General features: G+C 34.3%; 1 protein-coding gene across 3 annotated transcripts in view; it reads right to left on the bottom strand.

Annotated features, from left to right (window-relative positions):
- Window positions 1-27,054, bottom strand: part of GPHN (gephyrin) — a 611,925-nt gene that overhangs the window by 326,399 nt on the left and 258,472 nt on the right. The window lies entirely within an intron of this gene.

Raw genomic sequence — 27,054 nt, 5'->3', positions numbered from 1 at the left:
TATAATAGGTGACCTGAATAAATGGTGATGGTTCTACTGACATAACACTTGGTCCAAGATTGACTGGACCTCTGAAGAATTGGGAATAAGTAATTAAAGCCATAGAATAATAAATCAAGCACATTATGACTATGACTCTGATAGGAATCCTCAGGAATCCACCAAATGTGAGAAATGCAATATTAGAAACCTGGTAAATATTAGCAGTCACTACACCTCTGAGAGGGCCCAGGAAACCACAAATTTACTTTCTGTCTCTATGGATTTGCCTATTCTAGATATTCACAAAATTGAATTCATACAATATGTGGTCTTTTGTAACTGGCTTCTTTTACTTAGCATAACGTTTTCAAGTTTCATACATGTTGTAACATTTACCAGTACATCATGCATTTTTTTTTCAAACAATGTTTATCATGGTAAAAAAGTTATATAATAAAACTTGTATCTTAACCATTTTTAAGCGTACAGTTCAGTGACATTACACATTACATTCACAATATAGTGCAATTGGCACCACTATCTATTTTTGAAAACTTTTATCACCCCAAACAAATCAATATTCTTAATTCAGGGTTGGCTTGGTTATTATAAAACTTTATTTTCTGAAATGGAGTGCTGAAAAAGTTGGTTTTAACAATTTCTGTTTGTTTCACAGTGTTTCTATGGAGGAATGGGAGCTTTGAACTCCAAAACTAGCTATTCTACTGTCCATTATTAATTCTAAATCAATAGATAATCTTTCTTAAGAAATTTGCCAAGGAAAAACAGTACATTACCATTAGTATGGTCACTATCCTGTACCCAAAGATTATTTTTTGAATAACAATTATTAATATTTTCATTTTCCCCTTATTCTACATATAATTCCTACAGTATAGTTCCACTAATAAACAATACCAAAACTTTCCAAACACAAATAACTAGGCATGAATCTTACTGGTTTAAAAGCTAATCCAACATGCTTTAAAGTTTTATTTAATAACTATACATTTATTACATGATTGCACTGTCATTAATCTTAAACTGGTTCATGTGGGACCCTGAAATTAAAGATAAAAAGGTACTTTCAAAACTCTTTAAAGCAATTGTATTTTTCAGTTCTACAATTTTCACTTGGTTCTTTTTGTTTCTATTTTTTCTGCAAAGATTTTATATCTCTTCATTCATTACAAGCATATTTTCCTTTACTCCTTGAGCCTGATTATAGAGCTGCTTTAAAAATCGTTGTTAATTGAAATAACTGGGCCATCTTGGGGTTCGTGTCAGTTGATTATCTTTTTTGAGAATGGATCACATTTTGTTTCTTTATGCGTTAAATAATTCTGGACTGTATTCTGGACATGCTGAATGATATGTTGAAGAAACACTAGGTTTTGTTATATTGCTTTGAGGAATGTTGATTTGTTTTTATTTTAGTAAGCAGATGACTTGGGTAGACTCAACTGCAATCTCTGTCTGCTCTACAGTGATGGCAATTCAAAATTCAGTTAAGTTCCTTTAGTCCCAATTGCAGTGTTTGTAGTTTACCCAGCACTATCATGGTTCAGAGGTCAGCCAGAGACCTAAGGGGCTTATTTATAGAATTTGAAGATCTTCTCTTTGGCTCTCTCCCTTCCAAGATATCCCCACCCCTCCATCAGTTTAAAGCATCTGTGCTTGTCCCAAACTCTGTTCTTCTAGCCAGTAAGCTTGTAGGTTTTAGCTGCCAAATACGCCAGACCGGGACCTACTGTCAGGATAAAAGTTATACAAATGGGGTATTCAACAAGAGCCTTCTTCCAAATGACAGAATCTTCTTGCATTTGGTTGCTACCCAGTGTTTTCAGATGGTTATTTTTTGTTTAGTTCAGAGTTTATAACTGCTATTTGTGATAACAGATGAGTCTTTCGATAGGAGCTACTGAGCTATACTGGACTAGAGCTTCCCCTTAAAGCACTAGGTATTTTATTTATCAATAAAATTTAGTACCACCTCTATGAGTTTGGCATTTAAAGCCATTCTACTCACTGTTGTAGAATAGGCAATATGAAAACAAAATGAGTGGCTATGTGAAAGAAATTTGATTAAATATATCATCTGTTTTATAATTGTAAAGTAGGTTCTAGAAATGATATTTGGTGAAAAAAATGTTTTATATTTCAACCTATTCCTATTTTTTATTCCATTTTTAATTTTTTGGCCCCACGAGAATATTCTTTGTGATTTTTTTATAATTCTAAAAAACATGCTTATTAAAAAGACAAAAATAACTCAATCAACATAAAAGGTATAATGAATTGAAAGTCATTAAAAATTTAGCAGAGATAGCCCATTTTAAATTTATGTGAATCATCCTTTCACACAAATTTCTATAAATAAATAAACACACATGCATTTACAGAGATGCACAATGCACACACAGGTATTTTTAACTTGTTTTTTTTTTTTTTCATTTCGACAACACGTCATGAGTAAGCTCACTATAATGAATTCTAAGTCTACACAACAGTCTGCATATTTTAATTTGAAAACCCTACTGATATTTACTCTGCTTTTAGTTTTTCTCATCTATAAACAACAACGTTTACCTTTATAAATTTTCTAGCTGTGAGGCACTGGGGTAGAAGAAGGTAACAGAAAGGGAACAAGATTGGGGCAAGACAGACCTGGGTGTCTGTTCTTCCAGTTCCAGTTGACTAACTACCTTTGGTTCCATAGACAAGATACTAAAACTCTTTGAAACTTGGGTCACTGTTAAAAACAATAACGTAAACAAGAACATGAAAAGCATCTACTATCATTCTGGGTACAGAATAAAAACTTAAAAAATAAATGTCTGTTTGTATGCACACATGTGTACATTCATGCACATTATGAAACTTCTTAAGGAAGCAAAGATATTGGTCAAACCATATTATTTATTACCAGCTTCTGTATATACCAGTGTGAGAATGTGATGTGAGCATATATCTTCATGTTGAAATTATACAATGAAAAGGAAATAGAAAAATTTCTGTCAAAATTCTATCACCTTCTCTCAAATATCGGTAATATAATTGTGACAAAGTTTTGTATATGATATGGCTTTATCTTTGAACATTTTATTCCAGGCTGAGTTAAACCAGATAAATAATTAGGCATGGATAACATATATTGTATAATTAATTTAATTCTACTTAAAAATCTCCTTAACAAAAACCATCTGGAAATAGTTGCATTCATTGATATTTAGTGCTTTGTGGAATATAAAAGGTCTGATTTACAGTGACTCAGTAATAACTGTCACCGTGGTTCAGTTTTTTGTTAGAATATTAGTGGAAAAAAATCCTTAAGGTGTTACAATGTAATTTTAATGTCTATTAGTAAAAAAATAGAGGAAATTCATTTTTGTAAGGTTAAAGAAAGTATAGTATTCTGGTGGAATTTTAGCCAATATTTTTGTATAAATTATTACATAATAATTAGTAAGAGGAACAATAGAACATTGATCTATTTATAGGCAGCAAAAAATAGCAAAAATACAGGTAGGCTTAAACTATCTTTTCAAAGAGGGCCAAGAACTAGAGATCAAATTGTCCTAATGTCATCAGGAAAATTATGATTCCACGTTATACAATGGGTAATCATAAGTTGTGGGTGAAAAAAAAAGGAGGGGCATGGACTAAATGCTCAGAAATGTAGTAGAGAGAAAACCTGTATTAATACAAAATTTATTATACTTGAAAACTATGTATTTTTTCCATCATTCCTCTGACGTTCTCTTACTGTGAGAAGACAGCATAGGAAAAGGAACTCTCAATGACATGAATAGTACCAGTAAGAAAAAAGAGAGATGAAAACCACCAACAGTGAAATCAAACAAAAGCACTAAATTATTTGGTTAGGGGAGTGAATAAATTTCCTGATACAGGATCTTATATGCTTTAAAGACCAGTAGCGGAGGAGTGAAGATGGTGGAGATGTACGTGGACTGGGATTTCCTTCATCCCTCAAACACAGCTGTATTGAGGTCAGAACACTTAAAACACCTAGGAAATCAACCTGCGGAGTGACAGAAAGATCTTCACAGGTAGAGACAGACAGCTTGGTGGGACAGAGGTGCATGTATGCGAATTTGGGGAGATCACAGAATCCGAAGCAGGCTGCAGGCTCTGAGTTGTGAGCACAGAGCCCAATGCGGGGCTCGAACTCATGAATCATATCATGACCTGAGCCGAAGTTGGTTCTGAGCCAAAGTTGGACGTTTAACCGACTGAGCCACCCAGGCGCCCCTCCACCAGACATTTAAAGTAGAGTTAATACCTATCTTTCTACAGCTGTTCCAAAAAATAGAAATGAAAGGAAACCTTCTGGACTCATTCTATGAAGCCACCATTACCTTGATTCCCAAACCAAAGACTGCACTAAAAGAAGAATTACAGGCCAATATCCCTGATGAACATGGGTGCAAAAATTCTTAACAAGATATGAGCAAATAAAATTCAATAGCATATTAAAAGAATTATTCACCATGATCAAGTGGGATTCATTCCTGGGCTGCAGGTCCAGTTCAGTATTCACAAATCAATCAGTGTGACACAGCACATTAATATAAGAAAGGATAAGAACCATATGATCCTGTCAAAGATGCAGAAAAAATATTTGACAGAATACAGCATGCTTTCTTAATAAAAACCCTCAAGAAAGCCGGGAGAGAAGGAACATACTTAAACATCATAAAAGCCATAAATGAAAGGCCCATAGCTAATATCCTCAACGGAAAAAAAAATTGAGAACACTCCCCCTGAGATTAGGAACATGACAGGGATGTCCACTCTTACCACTGTTGTTTAACAAAGTGTTGGAAGTCCTAACCTCAGCAATCAAGACAACAAAGTGAAATAAAAGGCATCCAAATTGACAAAGAAGAAGTCAAACTTTCACTCCTTGCAGATGACAAGATACTCTACATGGAAACTCTGAAAGACTCCACCAAAAAACTGCTAGACTTGATAGATGAATTCAGCAAAGTCCAGGATATAAAATCAACATCCTATATGCATTTCTATACACCAATAATAAAGCAACAGAAAGAGACATCAAGGAATCAATCCCAAATACAATTGCACCAAGAACCATAAAATAGCTAGGAATAAACCTATCCAAAGTAAAAGATCCGTATGCTGAAAACTATAGAAAACTTATGAAAGAAATTGAAGAAGACACAAAGAAATGGAAAACCATTCCACACTCATGGACTGGAAGAATAAATATTGTTAAAATGTCGATACTATCCAAAGCAATCTACACATTCACTGCAATCCCAAAATAGCACCAGCATTCTTCATAGAGCTAGAATAAACAATCCTAAAATTTGTAAGCAACCACAAAAGACCCCGAATAGCGAAAGTAATGTTGAAAAAGAAAACCAAAGCTGGAGGCATCTCAATCCGAGACCTTAACGTGTATTACAAAGCTGTAATCATCAAGACAGTATGGTATTGACACAAAAACAGACACAAAGACCAATGAAATAGAGAACCCAGAAATGGACCCACAAATGTATGTCCACATATTTTCGACAAAGCAGGGAAGAGTATCCAATGGAAAAAAGTCCCTTCAACAAATGATATTAGGAAATCTGGATGGCAATATGCAGAAGAATGAAACTGGACCACTTTCTTACACCATACACAAAAATAAATTCAAAATGGAAGAAAGACCTAAAATTTGAGACACGAAACCATTAAATCCTAGAGGAGAACATAGGCAGCAACCTCTTTGACCTCAGCCATAGCCATTTCTTACTTGACATGTCTCCAAAGGCAAAGGAAATAAAAGCAAAAATTAACTTTTGGGACTTTATCAACATAAAAAGTTTCTACACAGCAAAGGAAACAATCAACAAAACTAAAAGGCAACTGATGGAATGGGAGAAGATATTTGCAAATGACATCCAATAACGGGTTAGTATCCAAAATCTATAAATAACTTACCAAACTCAACACCCAAAAACTAAATAATCCAGTGAAACAGTGAAGAAATAGGCAGAAGACATAAATAGACACTTTTCCAAAGAAGACATCCAGATGGCTAACAGACACATGACAAGATGCTCAACATTGCTCATCATCAGGGAAATACAAACCAAAACCACAAAGAGATACTACCTCACATCAGTCAGAATGGCTAAAATTAACAACTCAGGCAACAACAGATGTTGGCGAGGATGAGGAGAAAGGGAATGCAAACTGGGGCAGCCACTCTGGAAAACAGTATGGAGGTCCCTCAAAAAATTAAAAATAGAACTACTCTATGACCCAGCAATAGCACTACTAGGAATTTATCCAAAGGATACAAAAATGCTGATTTGAAGGGGCACATACACTCCAATGTTTTTTGCTGTACTATCAACAATAGCCAATGTATGGAAAGAGCCCAAATGTCCATCAACTGATGAATAAAGAAGATGTGGTATGTGTGTACACACACACACACACACACACTGGAATAGTACTCAGGGATGTAAAAGAATGAACTCTTGTCATTTGCAGCAATGTGGATAGAACTGGAGGGTATTATGCTAAGCAAAATAATCAGAGAAAGACAGATACCATATGATTTCACTTATATATGGGATCTAAGAAACTTAACAGATGACCATAGGGGAAGGGAAGGAAAAATAAGATAAAAACAGAGAGGGAGGTACACCATAAGAGACTCTTAAATACAGAGAACTGAAGATTGATGGGAGAGGGGAAAATGGATGATGGGCATTGAGGAGGCCACTTGTTGGGAAGAGCACTGGGTATTGTATGTAAGAGAATAATCATGGGAATCTAATTCTGAAGCCAAGACTACACTGTATGTTAGATAACTTGAGAATATAAATACATACATACATGCATATATACTTGATTTCTAAAATAATAAATAAATAAGCAAAAAAATAAATAAATACACAAATACCACCAACATTCATTATTCCCTCCAAATAGAACTGTTCCTCCAAATTTCTTAGTTCAGGGATTGGCATTATTTTTCATGAAGTTGTCTAAGCTAAATACCTGAATTAATCTCTATTTCTATTCCTCATTTCTCAACTCTATTTAGATCATGTCACACAGCTGTCATGTGATTACTATATATTAGGTACTTGGCTAAACAAACATTTACTTCTCACAACAATAGTAGGTAGGTCTTGTAATTCAACAAAGGTAGGCTTTTATTTCTAGGAAAACACAGAACGGTTAAAATACACACAAGGTCACAATCCAATTTAGATGCAGAGCCTGTTTTATTAACATTGTGACATACCTCCCATATTTTCCATTACTATTGCTACTGACTTGAACCTTGTCTTTATCATCATTCATCCAGATTGGTATAAAGCTAAGTGTTCTGCCTCTATTCCCCCTTCAAATTCATTTTGGTAAGGACAATACATCCTCTGAAATAAATCTGGAAATGTCTTTGCTTCAAAATTTCTAGAAGCTCCCCTCCCTAAGGCATCCAAATCATTTACAGTGTGACTCCAACCTAACTTTAGCCTCATTTTCTGCAATTATTAACAACCCCTTGACTTCAGCCAATTTGCACTTCCCCAAAACACTGTTTACTCATGTTTAGTGTCTTTGTTAATATTTTGTTTTGTTTTGTTTTAGAAGCCCCTTCCATAATATTCTCCATGAATTTCTTGTCCCCGTAGCCAGAGTTAGTCATTGTCTCCTCCGTACTACAAAAAACTTTTATACATATATTTAATATAGAAATTACATTTTATAGGGGCGCCTGGGTGGCTCAGTCGGTTAAGCGTCCGACTTCAGCTCAGGTCATGATCTCACGGTCCATGAGTTCGAGCCCCGCGTCGGGCTCTGGGCTGATGGCTCAGAGCCTGGAGCCTGCTTCCGATTCTGTGTCTCCCTCTCTCTCTGCCCCTCCCCCGTTCATGCTCTGTCTCTCTCTGTCTCAAAAATAAATAAAAAACGTTAAAAAAATAAAAAAAAAAAGAAATTACATTTTATAATAAAATAGTCTCTTCTAGACGATGAATGTCTTCAGGATCATTTAAACAACAAATAATTATTCATTAACTGTAAGTGAAAAGATTGGCAAGCTAACCTATATTAAAATTAAGGTATTTCTATTCATCAAAGACATTTTTAAGAAAACAGGGAAGCAGCAGAGATAATGTGCGATACATCAAACAAAGGAACATCTAAGGAATACCTATTAATAAATAATAAAAATACAGTTAACCTAATATTTTAAAAGTGGAAGACATGAACAGTCACTTCATAAAAGAAGATATTCAAATGGCCAGTAAATATATAAAAAGATGTTCAATATCATTAGTCATTGGGGAAATACAAATTGAAAACAAATTTTGGTATTACTATTATGAAATGATTAAAATGAAAAAAGACTGATAATACTAAATGTTGATGATAATGTGAAGCAAACAGGAGTTCTCATAAAATGATGTTACTGTAAAAGTAAACATCTACCTGGGAAAACTATTTGCAGAATCTAGTAAAATTATTCATTTCCATACTCTATGTACCAGTATTTCCAGGTCATATCTAGTCTATTAGGTGGATATCTATTGGGTGTGCATACATATATGCACCAAAAAAAATGAATAATACCCACCTCATGTTTGTCATGAAAATTAAAACAAGTTAGCATTTAAATTTTTTTTTAATGTTTATTTTTGAGAGAGAGAGAGAGAGAGAGAGAGAGAGAGCGCGCGCATGTGGGTGCGAGAGAGAGTGGGGGATGGGCAGAGAGAGGGAGACACAGAATTCCAAGCAGGCTCCAGACTCTGAGCTGTCAGCACAGAGCCCATAGTGGGGCTCGAACTCACGAACCATGAGATCATGACCTGAGCTAAGCTGAAGTCAGAGGCTTAACTGACTGAGCCCCCCAGGCGCCCACAGTTAGCATTTTTAAAGCACTTGCAACAGTGCTTCATTCATCAAACATTAAACAAACAGACCAGAATCCAGGCAAAAGGATTTTACTTTATAATTTCACTTTACCAAAGCTTAATCGACTGATAAACTACTAGATATAATAAAAGTGTTTCATAAATAATTAAAGGATTTATACATAAAACAAACAGCTTTTCTGTATCCTAGCAATAGTGAGTTCAAAAAATATAATAAAGGAGTTCTGCTTTGGGGTAGAATGCAGTAGGTCACAGCAGGTCAATACTTATATAATAATAAGTAAACACAATCAGATAATTACAAATTCCTACTTTTAAAGACACAGGAGAAACAGAAACAATAAATTGGATAAATACAATTCCAGAAATGTGGAAACATTCCTGAGTTAAACTGATACTCTCTAGCTTTTCCCATCCATCCGCCAACCCATCCCCACTGAGGGTATTTGATGATTGAGGTCATAGGGCTGACAATCAGCTTTTCTAGGCAAAGAGTCTCTAATGGGAGGAAAATAAACCAGAAAACTTTTAGACATTTAGGAATTAGAAATTTGAATATACTTGAGCCCATGGCAGCTTTTCTCCTTAAAACAACTGTAGATTGTGGTGCTGTACACAAGGCTGTAAAGCTAGACAACAAGCTTATTAAAGACAGAGTAAAATCTTCATAGTGCTTAAAAAACCAAGACCTGTTAGGGACATAAGACTAACCATGGAACAATGCCAGTTTTCCCTTCAGGATGTTTGCCAGTTTTTGAGGCACATATTAGTTAGGCTGCAGGCAAGACAGCTAGGCTGCAAACTATGACCAGCAGAGCTAAATCTGCTGTTATTGTTCAGGAATAAAGGGATGTAAACCAACTATTCTCAACCCAGTTCTAATCCACATCAATTCCTGATTAGACTGGATTGATCAGTTTCTCATACTTTCTGTCTATCAGGAGAAAGGGAGACATTCTATGATGGGTGATAAATCATCTACAAACAATATGATCCTTTAACATATAAATTTATAAAAATTACTTGGCATGCAAGAAAATAGAATCTAATACTAAGATAAAAAAAAAAAAAGATGAAAAATCCCACAACAGATGCAAGGGGAGTGTGTAGCCATCTTTAAAATAATCTAAAATTGGGGCGCCTGGGTGGCGCAGTCGGTTAAGCGTCCGACTTCAGCCAGGTCATGATCTTGCGGTCCGTGAGTTCGAGCCCCGCGTCAGGCTCTGGGCTGATGGCTCGGAGCCTGGAGCCTGTTTCCGATTCTGTGTCTCCCTCTCTCTCTGCCCCTCCCCCGTTCATGCTCTGTCTCTCTCTGTCCCAAAAATAAATAAAAAACGTTGAAAAAAAAAAATTTAAAATAATCTAAAATTAATACATTCAAGAAAATAAAGTATTTTTTTAAAAAAAGAAAGGAAACAATAGATAATTTCAGCAGAAATTGGAATCTATAAAAAAATTAAATGGATGCACTAGCACATAAATTACAATATCTGGAACTCAGATCTAAATGGGCAGGTTTATCAGGATTAAAGAATGTAAACTCAGGTAAAAAGAAAAAATGCAGCAGAATGCAAGAATATTAAAGACAAATCAACAAAAAAGGTACAAAATGATACACAGAAAGAATTAATAAACAGAATAGGACAAAACACATATGTGATACATACTCACGAGGTCTAAAGCATGTATAATTAAACCCCGGAAAGAGAAGAAAGACAGAATGGGAAGAAACAATAGTCAAAAGCAATGTTTAGAAATCTTCCAAATTACTATTAGAAATGACAAAAATAATGATTAGTATTAAAAAAAAAGTAACATATGCATGTTGTAATGAGCCCTGGGATAAATCACACACATATGCATACACACACACACAAAACTAGCAGAAAACAAAACAAAAACCCAACAAAATACCAAACTACAATCAAACTATATATAACTAAAAAATTAATAAAAGAAAAAACTGATTAAAAGCTACTCTATTAATCTAAAAGAAGACAAGGAGAGGAGACAAACTGATGAGACAAATAGGAAACAAACAATAAGTACAATATTAATAATTATAATAAATGTAAATCGTATATATGCTGTAAGCGAAAAAAAGATGTTTCAGAAAAAAATACAAAGATGCTTATAAGAGACATTTACATTTTAAATAAAGTAACAAGAAAGGAGACATAAATACCTGATAGAAAAAGAAATGTCATGCGAACATCACCCAAAGTAAAGTTGTAGCAATATTATAGCAAACCAAGTAGAGCTAAGAGGCAAGAAATGTTAGATGAAGAATATTTTACATTGATAAAAGAATCAATTCAATAAGCAAATACAAAAAATATTTTATAAACAACCAGTAACATAGCTACAAAAAATATAAGGCAGAATTTGACAGAATTAACAGGAGAAATACACAAATCTCCATCATAGTTATTTATATACAACGTGAAACCCAATCACTACAGAAGGTACAGACTTTTTCAACGCAAAGGTAACAATTACCAAAATAGACAATACATTGGACCACAAAGCAAGCTTCAGAAAATTTTAAAAAACTGAAATCATAGGAAGGGAAAGAATCAAGCACTTAACCTGCTTTTTCGGTATAAACTGTATCACTGCATAACTATATAGTAGATAAGGGAAAGCATCTCTTTAAAAATGTATTCTAACTAACAAAAGAATTTAATTCTGCCATTCCTTTGGGTTGTTATTTGCATGACATATGTTTGCTATCCTTTTAATTTTAACCTCTATGGCACCTTTCAATATATAACATGTCTGGTGTACATAGTATTATAGTTGGGTCTTTAATAATTTAATAGTTTGACAGTATATGCCTTTTGACTGGATTAATAAATCCATTCACACTTAATATTATTGATATAGCTGTATATACATCTGCCATTTTACTTTATGCATTCTATGTGTCTCTTATCTCTTATTTATTCTTCTATTACCCCCTTACTCTTTTCTTTTGCATGAAATCAATATATTCCAATGTGACATTTTAATTCCTTTAATGATTTTTTTTAATGATTTATTTTTGGAGCTATTTTCTTAGTGGTTGTTCTAGGGTTTACACTGCATATCTTACCAAATCAACTTCTGATTTATAGTAGCACAGAAACATTACTTCTATACAGTTCTGTTGTCTCTTCTTTTTTGTGCTATTATTCTTATCCATGTTACCCATATATATATTTTTTAATTTTTTTTTTTTTTACCGTTTATTTATTTTTGAGAGAGAGAGAGAGAGAGCGCATGTATGCAAGCAAGAGAGTGGGCAGAGAGAGAAAGGAGACACAGAATCCAAAGCAGGCTCCAGGCTCTGAGCTGTCAGCACAGAGCCTGATCCGGGGCTCAAACTCACAAACTGTGAGACCATGACCTGAGCCAAAGTCAGATGCTTAACTGACTGAGCCACCCAGGTGCGCCCCCCGCCCCATATATTTTTGTGTGAACAAAAAGATATACATACACATACATATATAAAATCCAACAATACACTGGTATAATTAATATGTTGCATAGTTTATGTCTATTAGAAAAGCTGAGAAAAGAAAGTGGACAAGTACATGTAGACAAGAGTTTGTTGTATTAACATTCTTATTTGTTATTTTTGATTCTTCAATTTTGTTCTTGTGGATTTGAGATACCATTTGGTATTAAATACTTACTTCAGTGCAGCTTTGCTTCAAACCACTTTCTTTGTGCTGTTATTGTCAAATATATTACATTTCTACATTATAGACTCAACAAAAGTTACCTATGTATTCTTTTATACAACTGCTCTTAAAATTAGTTGAGGGGTGCCTGGGTGGCTCAGTCAGTTAAGCACCTGACTTTGGCTCAGGTCACGATCTCATGGTTAATGGGTTTGAGCCCCACATAGGGCTCTGTGCTGATAGCTCAGAGCTTGGAGGCTACTTTGGATTCTGTGTCTCCCTCTCTCTCTGACCCTCCCCTGTTCACGCTCTCTCTCTCAAAAATAAATAAACATTAAAATAATTACAAATAATTAGTTGAGAGGAAAGGACAAGAAATACGTATTTATACTGTCTTTTATAAATACATAATTACTTTTACCAGTGCTCTTTTATTGAGTGTATGGATTTAAATTGCTGTCCATGGTCACTTGCTTTTTAAGCCTGAAGAATTTTCTTTAGTATTTCTTATAAGATGGATCTGCTAGCAACAAATCCTCTCACAGTTTTTGTTCCTCTGGGAATGTGTTTCTTTCATCTTCAATTGTAAGAGATAGTTTCCCTGGATATAACATCTTGGTTTGTTGACAGTTTTTTTCTTTCACTAATTTGAATATGTCATCCTACTGCCTTCTGCCTTCTTTTATTGATGATAAGTCAGATGTTAATTTTATTGGGGCTCACTTGTATGTGATGAGTCATTTTGTTTATATTGCTTTAAAAGTTTTTGTCTTTTAGCACTTTCACCATGATATATGGTGTGAAATAAATGTTTGTGTCCTACAAAAATTCATAATTTGAAACCATAATCCCAATGTGATGGTATTTGCAAGTGGGTCCTTTAGGAGGTGATTAGGTCATGAGGGTGGAGTCTTTACGAATGAGACTAGTGCCCTTAGAAGAAGAGGCCAGGGAACTAACTAGCTTTTTTTTGTGTGGCATGTGAGGATACTATAAGTCAGCTGTCTGCAACCCACTGAGGGTCCTCACAAGAACCTGACCATGCTGGCATACTGATTTCAGACTTCCAGCCTCCAGAAATGCGAGAAAAAACATTCTACTGTTTATGAGCCACCCAGTCTATGGTACTATGCTATAGCAGCTTACACTGACTAAAATCATGTGTCTAGGTGTGGATATCTTTGAGTTTATCCTATCTGGAATTGAAGGAGTTTCTTGGATGTATAATGTTTGTAACCAAATTTGGCAAGTTTTCAGCCATTATTTCTTGTAAGGTTTTTTTTGGTGCTCTTTTCTGTTCTTTTATTCCCGTTACCTATATGCTGGTATGCTTAATGATGTTCTGCAGTTCTCTGAGACTGTTCATTTTTCTTCATTCTTTTTTCTCTCTGGTCTTCAGCTTGTATAATCCCTACTGATCTATCTTTAAGTCTGCTGATTCTTTCTTCTGCCAACTCAGTGCTATTGTTGCGCAAACCCCACTGGAGAATCCTCCGTTTCAGTTATTATACTTGCAGTTCTAGAATTTGCCTTAGCCTTTTAAAAAATAAACTTTATATTTCTATTGATAGTCTCTATTTGATGAAATATTGTCATCATGGCTTTTTTTCTTTCAGTATGGTTTCCTATAAGTTTTCTTTTTTTTTTTTTTAGCATATTTAGAAATCTGTTAAATTCAATATCTACAGCTTCTCACAGGCAGTTGTCTGCTTTGTTTCACAATCTCCTATTCTTTGCACGTCTTGCAATCTAAGTTAAAAAATGAACATGCTGGAAAGAAGCCAGACCAAGATGGTAGCATATGAAGATCATGAAGTCACCTCTCCCATGGACATACCAAACCTACAGCTACATATGAATCACCTAAAGATTCTGAAAACTAGATGAACTGCTTCTCCACAACAAAGGGTAAAAGGACAACACTCAGACAGGTAGGAGAGGCAGAGACATGATCTGGCTAAAAATCCCACCACAGGTATGGTGACACACAAAAGGAGGGATCTCGTCAGTCTGGTATTTCTCTCAGAGGAGTAAGGGGCTGGTGCCCCACATCAGGCACCACAACTCTTGGGATCTGCACCAGAAAGATGAGTTCCCCAAAACATCTGCTTAGAACACCAAAAGGGCAGATATCAAGGTACTTAACTGGCTATAGGAAATGGAAATTCTCTTTTTAATGGGCTTGTGTATAGTCTCACTTACCCAGGATCCAGCATAAAAGCACCAACTTGAAAAGTACCTACATTATATGTGAACAATCAGGCCTTGCTGATCTGGGGGTATTCTGAGGCAAAGGACAGTTGGGATTCTCTCTGGAGACTAAGGCATGGGCAAATGCCATTTGTGCACTCTAAAACCTACCCTGTTAGCATAGGTAGGTGCACTCAGATGTGGCACCCTTCCACTGCCTACCACAGGGGTTGCAGTGATCCCCCACTTCCTGACTGAGGCAGGCAAGTGTGAAAAGTGTGAATGGTCACAGCATTCTCTGGCCCCCTTACTAACAAAGTCAATGATCACAGGTGGTGGCAACACTCGCTCATACCCCAGCAGGTTGATGAGTAAATGGTCATGTCACTCTCCCACCGCCAACCCAGGGCCATGGTGTATGCACAGATAGGGCACTCTCCTGCAGCACTGCCGAAGGCCACAGGCATACTCAGTCAAGATATTTTCCCACTGCTTTTCAGAAGCTGGAGTGTGTGCCCCATATCTTATACTCTCAACTGCCCTGCTAAAGCCAGTGGGTGCACACAAAGCACAAAGGAAATGCCCCTTGTTCATCTGGCCCTGGTAGTCAAGGGGGTTGGTGTTCCTGAGCTCAGAGGCACAACAGCAATTAGAAAAACAGTTCTCAACAAGAAAACATCCCTAGAGCACTCCACAGACAACAGATTGAAACATACCCCCATCTTCTTGTGAAAAAGGCCTATATACTTATATTGAATGTTTAGCCTAAAGGACAGGCTCCAGGTTTCCCACACATCTATGAGCTATGAAGGCACTTTCAAGGAGTGTAAACAAGGAGACACCATCCTGTGTAGCCCCCAGTCTCACTACAGTTTGAGGAGATTTCTCAGAAAGGAGCTCTACAATTACCCTGATTGTTGCAACAGTTGCTCAGAGTACACCTCCAGATCTTTTGGTATGGAGGTGAGCAGAGTTTATTATTGTGGCTCTCCCAGACTGTATATATTGCATGCTTTAAAAGCTGCTGCTTGAGGGTCTGGCTTCTGCTTTGCCTGAAACTAGGTGCTAAATGCGATTCCTCCTCTTGGAACACTGACAGGTATTGAAAGATCCTCAACAATGAGGGCATATAAAAAATAAACCAGTATATTTAGACAATCACAAAGGTTCAAAAGATAACCAAGAACAAGTGCAAGGGTGAATGAAAAGGCTCATCATCTACACAAGGCCATACCTTCAAGACTGAGAGAACGTAGCTGTTTTGCCTAATACATAGAAACAGAGAGGTAAGCAAAATGAACAGAAAAATATTTTCCAAACATGAGAACAATACAAAATCTCAAGAAAAGGCCTTAATGATATAGAGATAAATTATCTAATAAAGAAATCAAAATAATAGTCACAAAGATGCTCACTTAACTCTCAGGAGAAGAATGGAAGGGCATAGTGAAAACTTTAATAAAGACCTATATAATAAAAATATATGAAAGCAGCAAACAGAAGACACAGAACTGAAGAATATAGTAACTGAAGTGAAAAATACATAAGAGGAACTCAACAGCCAACTGAATGAAATGAAGAAAGGATTAGTGAGCTGGAAGACAAAGCATTAGCACTCAACCAGGCAAAGAAGAACAAAAGAAAAAGGAATTTTATAAAATGAAGATAACTTAAGAGACTGGTACAACAACATTAAGCATAATAACATTTGTGAAAGAGAACAGAGAGAAAGAGAGAAAGGGGCAGAATACAGATTTGAAGAAATAGTTGCTGAAAACTTCTCTAATGTGGAGAAGGAAACAGACATCCATGTCCAGTAAGTCCAGAGAGTTAAAAAAAAAAAAGGACCCAAAGAGATCCACACCAAGAAATATTAAAATATAAAAGTTAAAGATAAAGAGAGAATCTTAAAAGCAGCAAGAGAAAAGCAGCTTAAATACAGGGGACACCCAATAAAGCTATCAGCAATTTTTGCAGGCAAAATTTTGCAGGCCAGAAGAAAGTGGCATGATGTATTCGAAGTCCTGACAGGAAAAATTCCAACTAAGAAACCTCCACCTTGCAAGATTATCATTCAGAATTGAAGGGGAGATAAAGAATTTTTCAGATAAGCAAAAGCTAAAGGAGTTCATCACCAATACACTGGCCTTACAAGAAAGATTAAAGGGACTTTTTTAAAAGGAAAAGAAATGGCACTAAATAATAACAAGAAACATATGAAAGTACAAATCTCACCAGAAAAGGTAACTATATAGCAAAGATGGTAGATAATTCACTAATGAAGTTACTATGACGGCTAAAAAACAAATGTAGTAAAATTAAACTGCAATAATTAGTTAAGAGATAAAGAGCTAAAATGTAACCTCAGAACCATAAAACATAGGGGGAAGTTGTAAAAATGTAGTTTTATAATGTGTTCAAATTTAAGTTGCTAAATAGACAGTTCTATTCATAGGATGTTATATGTGAACCTCACAGTAACCACAAAGCAAAACTTTATAGTAAATACACAAAAGATAATATAAAATAAATCTAAACATAACACTAAAGAAAGACAACATACCAAAAGAAAGAAGAAACAGAGAGGAACTACAAAAACAGCCAGAAGACAATGAATAAACTGGCATTAAGTATACATCTATCAATAATTAAGTGTAAATGGACTAAATGCTCCCATCAAAAGACAAAGAGTGACTGAATGGACAAAAAATAGACTCATGTACATACTTCTTCCTACAAGACACTCCTTTCAGAAGTAAGGACACACACTGACTGAAAGTGAAGGGATGGAAAAAGATATTTTATGAAAATGCAAATGAAAATAATGTAGCTATATTTATTTCAGACAAAATAGATTTTAAATAGACATTTAAAATTTTAATTTTAAATTTAAAAAAAAATTTAAATTTTAAAAAACATTTAAATTTTAAAAGACAAAGAAGGGCATTACATAGTGATAATGCAGCAAGTAGATATAACATTTATAAATATATAAGCACCCAGCACAGAAGCACCAAAATAATATAGCATTATTAGCAGACCTAAAGGGGGAAATCAACAGCAATGCGATAATAGTAGAGGACTTTTAACACCCTACTTATCTCTATAGACAAGTCACCCCGACAGAAAATCATAAGGAAGCATCAGCCTTAAACAACATAGATCAGATGGACTTAATGGTTATATATAGAACGCTCCATCTAAAAGTAGCAAATACACAATCTTCTCAAGTGCACATAAAACATTCTCCAGTATACTCTACATGTTAGGTCAGAAAACAAATCTCAATAAATTCAAGAAGACTGAAATCATACAAAGCATCTTTTCCTCCCAGAATGATATGAAACCAGAAATCAATTACAAGAAGGAACTTGGAGAAAAATCATAAATACATGGAGATTAAACAACATAGTACTAAACAACCAATGGATCATCAAAGAAATCAAAAGAAATGAAAAAAACCTAGAAAAATGAAAACATAAATATTAAATACCAAAATCTACTGCATGCAGCAAAACCAGTTGTAAGAGAGACCTTAATATAGCAATACAATCCTACCTGAGAAAACAAGAAAAATCTCAAACAATCTAAATTTACACATAAACTAAATAAAGAAGAACAAACCAAGCCCAAAGGTAGTAGGAGTAAGGATATAATATATATCAGATTGAGATAAATGAAGACTAAAAAGACAATAGAAAAGATCAATGAAATTAAGAGGTGTTTTTTTGAAAAGATAAAAAAAACTGATAAAATTTTAGCTAGATTCACTCAAAAGAGAGTGGGCTCAAATAAATAAAATCAGAAATGAAGAAGAGAAGTTACAACTGATACTGCAGAACCAGACAGGATCATAAGAGACTACTGCAAAAAATTACATGCCAACAAACTGGATAAAAATGATAAATGCCTACATATATACAATCTTGTAAGACTGAATCAGCAAGAAAAAGAAAACATAAATAAAGTAATTACTAGAAAGGAGATTGAATCAGTAGTCAAAAACATCCCCCCAAATAAAAGTTTAAGACCATATAGTTTCACTAGTGAATTCTATCAAACATTCAAAAATGATTTAATATCTATCTTTCTCAAACACCTTCAAAAAACTGAACAGGAAGAAAACCTTCCAAACTCATTTTACAAGGCTGGGAGTAATTACCCTGACACAAAAACCAGACAAGGACACTACCCAAAAAAAAAAAAATATATATATATATATATGTATGTATATGTATATGTATATGTATATGTATATGTATATGTATATATATATCCCAATATCCTTGATAAACAGAAATGCAAAAATCTTCAACAAAGTATTAGCAAACTGAATTCAGAAATGCATTAAAAAGATCATACACCACGATCAAGAAGGCTTTATTCAAGGGATGCAAGAATAATTCAATATTCACAAATCAATCAACATTATCAGCACATTAACAAAATGAAAGATAAAAATCATAAGATCATCTCAATAGATGTAGAAAAAGCATTTAATAAAATACAATCTTCAGTTATGATGAAAACTCTTGAACAAAGTGGGTATAAAGGGAACATACCTCAACATAATAAAGGCCATATAGGTCACACTCATAGCTAATATCATACTCAACAGTGAAAAGCTGAAAACATTTTATCTAAGATCAAGAGAAAGATGTCCACTCTCACCAGTTTTATTCAATATAGTATTAGAAGTCTTAGCCATAGCAATTAGGTAAGAAAAGAAATAAAAGGCACCCAAATTGAAAAGAAGCAGAACTATCACTATTTTCATATGACATAGTACTATATAGATAGAAACCCTAAATACTGCACCAAAAAATTATTAGAAAAAATTCGGTAAAGCCATAGGATATGAAATTATTATGTAAAAATCTGTTAAATTCCTAAACTCTAATAATGAATTATCACAAAGAGAAATCAAGAAAAGAATTCCCATACAGTTCCAGTCAAAAGAATAAAATACCTAGGAATAAATTTACCCGAAGAAGTGAAAGACCTTCAAACTGACAAACAGAAGAAACTGATGAAAGAAACTGAACAAGTCACAAAGAAATGGAAAAATATCCCATGCTCGTTGACTGGAAGAACAAATATTGTTAAGATGTCTGTACTATCCAAAGCAATCTTCACATTTAATGCAATCCCTATCAAAATACCAACAGCATTTTTCACAAAGCTACACCAAACAATCCTAAAACATGTATGGAACCACAAAAGACCCTGAATCGCCAAAGCAATCTTGAAAAAGAAAAGCAAAGCTGTAGTAATCAAGACATTACTAAATGGGAGACAGGAATCCATAAACATCCTAGAGGAGAAAACAGGCAGTAACCTCTTTGACATCAGCTGTAGCAACTTCTTACTATACATGTCTCCTAAGGCAAGGGAAACAAAAGCAAAATGAACTAGTAGCACTTCATCAAGATGAAAAGCTTCTGCACAGCAAAGGAAACAATAAAACTAAAAGGCAACCTGCACAATGGGAGAAGATATTTGCAAATGACATATCTGATAAATGGATGGTATCTAAAATATATAAAGAAATTATAAAAGTCAACACCAAAGAAACAAATAATCCAGTTAAAAAATGGGCAGAAGACAGGGATAGATATTTTTCCAAAGACTACATACAGATGGCTAACAGACACATGAAAAGATACTCAACACCACTCATCTTCAGGGAAATACAAATCAAAACCATAATGAGATATTACCTCAACCCTGTCAGAAAGGCTAAAATTGAGTTAATTTTTGTATAAGGTGTGAGATTTAGGTTGAGGTGTTTTTTTGGAGGGTGGGGAGCAGTTATGGATTCCAATTGTTCCAGCATCATTTCTTGAAAAGGTTATTCATTGAACTGGTTTTGCAGATTTATTAAAAATCTGTTGAACATATTTGTGTTAGTCTACTTATGGGTTGTCTATTCTGTTTCATGTATTTTTTTTTCGGCCAACACTACACTGTCTTGATTACTGTAACTAACAGTAAACTTTACCATTGGATAGAGCTAGTCCTTCCACTTCGTCCTTTTGCAAAATTATTTTAACTGTTCTAGGACCTAGGTTTTTCTGTATAATTTTAGAATAAACTTATATAATTGTATGTCTACAAAAAAACCTTGTTGGGTTTTTGATAGGAATTGCATAAACCTGTATATCAATATGGGGAGAAATGACATCTTTAGTGTGTTCAGTCTCCCAACCCATGAACATGGCATGTCTGTCCATTTCTTTAAGTGTCCCTTTATTTTGTTAACGTTTTGTAGTTTTCAGCATACAGATTAACATATGTGTGTTGATTGGGGTTTTTGTGTGTGTGTGACTGTTGATCTTACATTCCTCAAATTAACTGAATTGACTTATTACAGTTGTAGGAATTTTTCTGTAGATACCTTTTTCTATGTAGACAATCATACAATTTGCTAAAAGAGAGTGTTGTTTCTTACTTTCCAATCTTTGTCCCTTTTAATACTTTTCTTGCCTTATTGTGCTGCTTAGAACTTCTAATACTCAGTTGAAAAAAGTAGCGAGAGTTGACAACTTTGCTTTTTGTTCCAGGAGGAGAGCATTTTTTTTTTTTTTCACCATTAAGTATGTTGTTAAGTGGTAAGTTTTTTTGTAGATGCTATTTATCAAGTTCAGAAGTTTCCCTCTACTCTTAGTTTGCTGAAAGTTTTTATCAGGAATGGATTTTACATTTTATCACTTTTTTTTGCATCAATATATATAATCATATAATCTTTCTTTAGCTTGTTGATATGGTGGATTAGATTGATTGCTTTTCCAGTGTTGAACAAGTTTTGCATACCTCAAATAAATCTCATTTGGTAGTGATCTATAATTTTTTTATACATTATTGGATTTGTTTGCTAATATTTGGTAGATTTTAAGTTCATGATAGATATTGGTCTGTAGTTCATTTTTTGCACTGTTTTCCTGATTTTGTTATCAGGAAAATACTAGCCTCATAAAATAAGGTGGGAAGTATTTCCTCCCCTTCTATTTTCTGGAAAAGACTAAAATTGATGTCAATTCTTCTTTAATATTTGGTAAAGCTCTCCAGTGAAATATCTTGACCTGGATATTTCTTTTTTAGATTTTTCATTGTGAATTTCATTTCATTAATGGTTGTAAGACTACAAAGATTGTCTATTCATCTTTCTTCATGTTGGTAGTTTGTGGGTTTTGAGGAAGTGGTCTATTTCTGCTAAGATGCCCAATTTATAAGTATAAAGTTTTTCACAGTATTCTCTAATTATCCACTTAATTGATGGAAGATTTGTAGTGGTAGTCTTTGTTCAATCCTGGTATCAGTTTTATCTTTGTTAGTCCACTGTGTATCAACTTTATTGAGCTTTTAAAAGAACTCTTTATTCTGTTGATTTTTCTCCATTGTTTTACTGTTTTCCATTTCACTGTTAAGAATTCTTGAGTATTTTCTGTCTTCTTGCTTTGACAATATTTGGCTTATCTTTTTCTAGTTTTTTTTTGAGAAAGAAACATGGATTATGGACTTTAGAAATTTCCTCTTCTGTAAAAATTAATGCATTCATGGTATATCTTTTTCTAACTTTTTATTTTCAACCTACCTATGTCATTGTTTTTCAAATGAATTTCTTGAGGATAACATATATTGGATTTCTAGAAATCCATATATCAATTTCTACCTTTTTCATTGGTATATTTAAATTATTTATATTTAAGGTAATTACATCTTAGTACCAAAATGTGCCATTTTATTATTTGTCTTCTTTCTCATACCTTATTGGGGATTACTTGAACAAACTTTAAGATTCTATCTTAATTTACAGTGTATTTGAGTACAGTGTTTTGTACATTGCTTTTTAGTGGTTGGTTTGAGTGGATGTTTTGTATGTTATAATAAACAAATATAACTTATCTCAATTTACTGGTATTGACATTTATCATTTGAAATGAAATGCACAAAATTTACTTCCACTTAGTCTCCCTTTACCTTCCCACATTTAAATATGATTGTATTCATTTACTCTACATGCACTGTGCACATCATATAGTTTTAAAATTTTTGCTTCAATCTTCACATATGATTTAAGAAAACTATAAGATAGCTTGCTATATTTATCCATTCGGCTGTTCTTTCCTTTTTTAAAAATTGCAAGCCTTTTTCTGTCATTTCCTTTTCCTCTCTTTTTTAAGTTTTTTCATTTCCTTTTTTTCATTTCTTTTCTAATTCTCTTTAGAGATTTTATTTAGCCATTTTTACAGGGTACTTTATCTAGTGACAAATTCCTTAAGTTTTCTTTTGTCTGACTGTGTCCTTATTTCCCTTTCATTTCTGAAGAATAACTTCACTGTATATGGAGTTTGTGATTGTTAGTTCTTTCTTTCAGCACTTGAAAAATGTTCCACTTCCTTCTGGCACAACTGCTCCCTGCCTCCCTCCTCCAATCAGCCATTCATATTAGTGATTGTACTTTTCAGTTCCGTAATTAACATTTTGTTCCTTTTTGTCATTTCTATTTTATTTGTTTCAAGAAAATTAGTAATTGCTTGTTGAAGCATTTTTATGATAAATGCTTTGAAATCTTTGTCAGATAATTCTAAGGTCTGATTCATCTTTGTGTTGGTGTCTATTGACTATTTTTTTCCACTGAGGTTGTGATTTTTCCTGCTCTTGGTATGATGAGTGATTTTTTTACTATACCCAGGGCATTCTGGAAATTATGAGACTCTACATCTTATTTAATCTTTTTTTTTTTTTTTAAGCAGATGTCTCTTTGTTGTAGCGTGGTATGAGGGCTATATGAATATATATGTTCAGCTTCTTGCTGGGTCCCACTGACACCTCTCTGGCAAAATTGAGGCACTGCTTCATACTGCTTCATTAAAGACAGTAGGGTAGAAGTTTAGGTCCTCTCTTGGCCCTGCTGAAACCTTTCTGGCCAAAGTGGGGCATCACCTTCCTCCACATTACTGAAAGTAGAGTTATATGTTCAGCTCCCTGCTGGGCCCTGCTGATACCAAAAGGGCGAGTAGAAGATTAACTTGTACTGAGAATGAAGTATCAATTATTTCCATCTCATTCAGTCTTATTGATGCAGACAGGGATGGAGTTACATTTCTCTTATAGGCCTCAGTGACACAGGAAAGGGAAGGTAAAGCAGAGTGATGAGTAGTTCCACCTTGTGCTGTCTCTTTAGTCTTATTGCTGCTGGGTGGGGGTGGAGACTTGGCTCATCATTGGACTCCACTAACAATACCCTGCTGTAGGAAGCAGAACACAGCCTGTTTCCGCTGGGCTGATGGAAAATCAACTACCCACTTGGCCTCACCTACAATATACTGGCAGGTAAATCAGAGCACTATCTGTTCTGTCATGTGGAAGACTGAACGTCTCAGCCCTGCCAACAAACACTACCAGGGGAGAAATTCAAAGCTTTGCCATCTGCTTTTAGGGGTAGCAGGGGGTGAGGAAGATCAGCTTCCTGCTTGGCTCTGCTAAAACCATGGGGGAACTAAGTAGTTTCCCCACTAGTGTTTGGCTGGAGTAGGCTGAGTATTAACAAAGGGTTTTGTTCTGTTAGTCCACCCTTGTCCTGGGTCCTTTGGCTTGAGGAGACAGACCTTTGTAGTTTTTTGTTGTTTTGTCTGTACCTGTGGGTATTTCCAGGTTAGAGGCTTCATCAGTGTTCTGTTCAGTTTAAATAGGAGGCAAAAAGGAAACCCAGCTAACTCACTGCTGTGTCATTCCTCAAGTCCTGAAGTCCTTATAAAGTCTGATTTCTTCTTCCTACCCTTGAGAGTCTTTCTATGCTTGTTTATTTTGTAATGTCCAGGGGTTTTTAGTTATAAAAGAAAACATCTGGGAAGAATAGGGCTACTATATCTTGGCTAGAACCAGAAGTCTCGTCAGTAGGAATACCTTTGAAATTTGATAAACTTACGGTAATATTATCTGGAGTAATTAATACATGAACCAACAGAATAACAAACACCCCTCCCCATCCACAAACATTTCCTATTATGTTTTAAAAGCACTATAACCACAACAGTGTGGTGCTAGCAGTGAAACTGGTAAATAGATGGATGAAACAAAAGTTCAGGAAAAGACAGACTTGTGTATGTATATGTATGTACCCAGGCATATGAAAATTTAGTATATGATAAATGAGGCAACTCAAACAAGTAGTGGACAAGATGGCTTTTGCAATAAATTGGGCTGGGAAAATAAAAATATATTTGAAAATATTTTGTAAGTTTAGTCATCCCATATATAAAAATTTATACCGATATAAATTACAGTTAAAGAATATTTAAATATTTCTATTTAAAATAAATACACCCAAGGTGGTAGTATAACTGGTATAATTACCTTAGAAAACAGTTTGACTTCATATAGAAAAGCTGAAAATACACATTACTTAAAACCCAGAAATTCCATTCCTTAGTATATACCTCAGACAAACTTTACACAGGATGCTTTTATAAGAATTTTATAACATCATATCTCATAATAGCTCCAAATGGAAGCAAGCTGAATGCCCACTGCGAAGGGGAAGTCTCAATAATTTGTGGTACAATGGAGTATTTTACAGCAAAAAAACAAAAACAAAAAGAACAAAAACAAAACCCTCCAAAATCTTAGCGAAAGAAAACACTATGAATAAATCTCATAGTGTTGAACCAAAAAAGTAAGGCACAAAATAATTCATTTAAAATTCAAAGAGAAATACAAATATATTATAATATTTAGGGATGTATATAAAGGAAAACTAAATAAAAGCAAGGAATGGAAAACAATAAAAACTCAGGGTATTGAGTGGAACACATGGGCATAACTGGGCCAGGAATGTATTTGCACTTTATCCCTTAAGCCTTTGGCCAAGCATCCATTGACTATGAGGTGATATATTGTAATTAATAAATACATGCTTAATTCAAACTATGCATGAACTAAATAATAATTTCTGGTGCTAGAAAAATTGTGAAAGATTACCATACCTTATAAAAATTGAATTGTTTCATTAATCAATTATATTTTAATGTTTATTTATTTTTGACACCGAGAGAGAGAGACAGAACATGAGTGGGAGGAGGGGCAGACAGAGAGGGAGACACAGAATCTGAAGCAGGCCCAGGCTCTGAGCTGTCAGCACAGAGCTCAAAGTGGGGCTCGAACTCGCGGGCAAAGGAGATCACGACCTGAGCAGAAATCGGACGCTCAACCAATTGAGCCACCCAGGTGCCCCTCATTAATCAATTATAATTTACTAATAAACATACACATATATATTTACTTATACATGTTATATTGTGGATATATTTCAAATTTAAATGCAATTGTACTATTTAGATATTTAAAATTACTCTGTTATTTGCCAACTAAAATGAACATTACAACTAGGTATTTCACATTTCCTGCAATTCAAACAAAAAAGATTATATCTGATTTCAGTTGAAAATGCTACTGGTGCCATCAAATAAAAGTTGATGAAATATTTTATAAAAGGTTTTCTTCTGACACCTTAAAAAGCAGGAAGCAATTTCATATGTTTTTATGCCTCAAGCCTCAAACTCTCTGAAGCTGTTTTAGATATAATGCCATCAATTAATTTAAAAAATCATATATTAATGTCATCCATGAATTATGTTTTTTTGAAGGAATTTCTTGAGGGATAACTCCTATAACTCTAAAATTTCAAAAAATACAATGAAAAATTACTTCTTTAGAGGAAAATATTAAAAAATTGGCAATGTTTTTGCTAATTAATTAAGCTAATAAAAAATACATGAATCCTCTAGCTCTTAAATGGGTCAACAGTTTTGGTTCACTGTTATTACCTCATATATCCTTTTAGGTGATTCCATTTACTAGCATGGCCTCAAGCAATTCTTGGATAAGGACAAATCCCATTATCAACAGAAAGATAAAATTATCTTCCTTCTGAATTTCAGGCTGATTTATCCAGTGATTTAATGAGTATTTGGTTATCTGAGAGAGATTTCAAATTATTAAGTCCAAAATTATTCCTCTTTTCTCTCAAATTTATTCCTTATATCTCCTCTTTCAGTAACATAAGCTGGATTAGACCTAAGGTTCCTCCAAACCAAACTATTTTATGAATTTATATCAAGTTCGAATGAGTCATTTGACACTTTTTTATGCTAGAATGTAATTATTGAATTAGTTCCTGATATTGGCTATACAGAACACCTGACATGTTATAACTAATAGTATATTATTTAATAGAGACCAATTACATTAACGGATTTAAAAATAATGCAAGCAAATTAAAAAAT

This window comes from Panthera leo, chromosome B3 (assembly GCF_018350215.1).
Source record: "Panthera leo isolate Ple1 chromosome B3, P.leo_Ple1_pat1.1, whole genome shotgun sequence".
Taxonomy (NCBI): domain Eukaryota; kingdom Metazoa; phylum Chordata; class Mammalia; order Carnivora; family Felidae; genus Panthera; species Panthera leo.
This window is presented reverse-complemented; position numbering and strand designations above follow the sequence as displayed.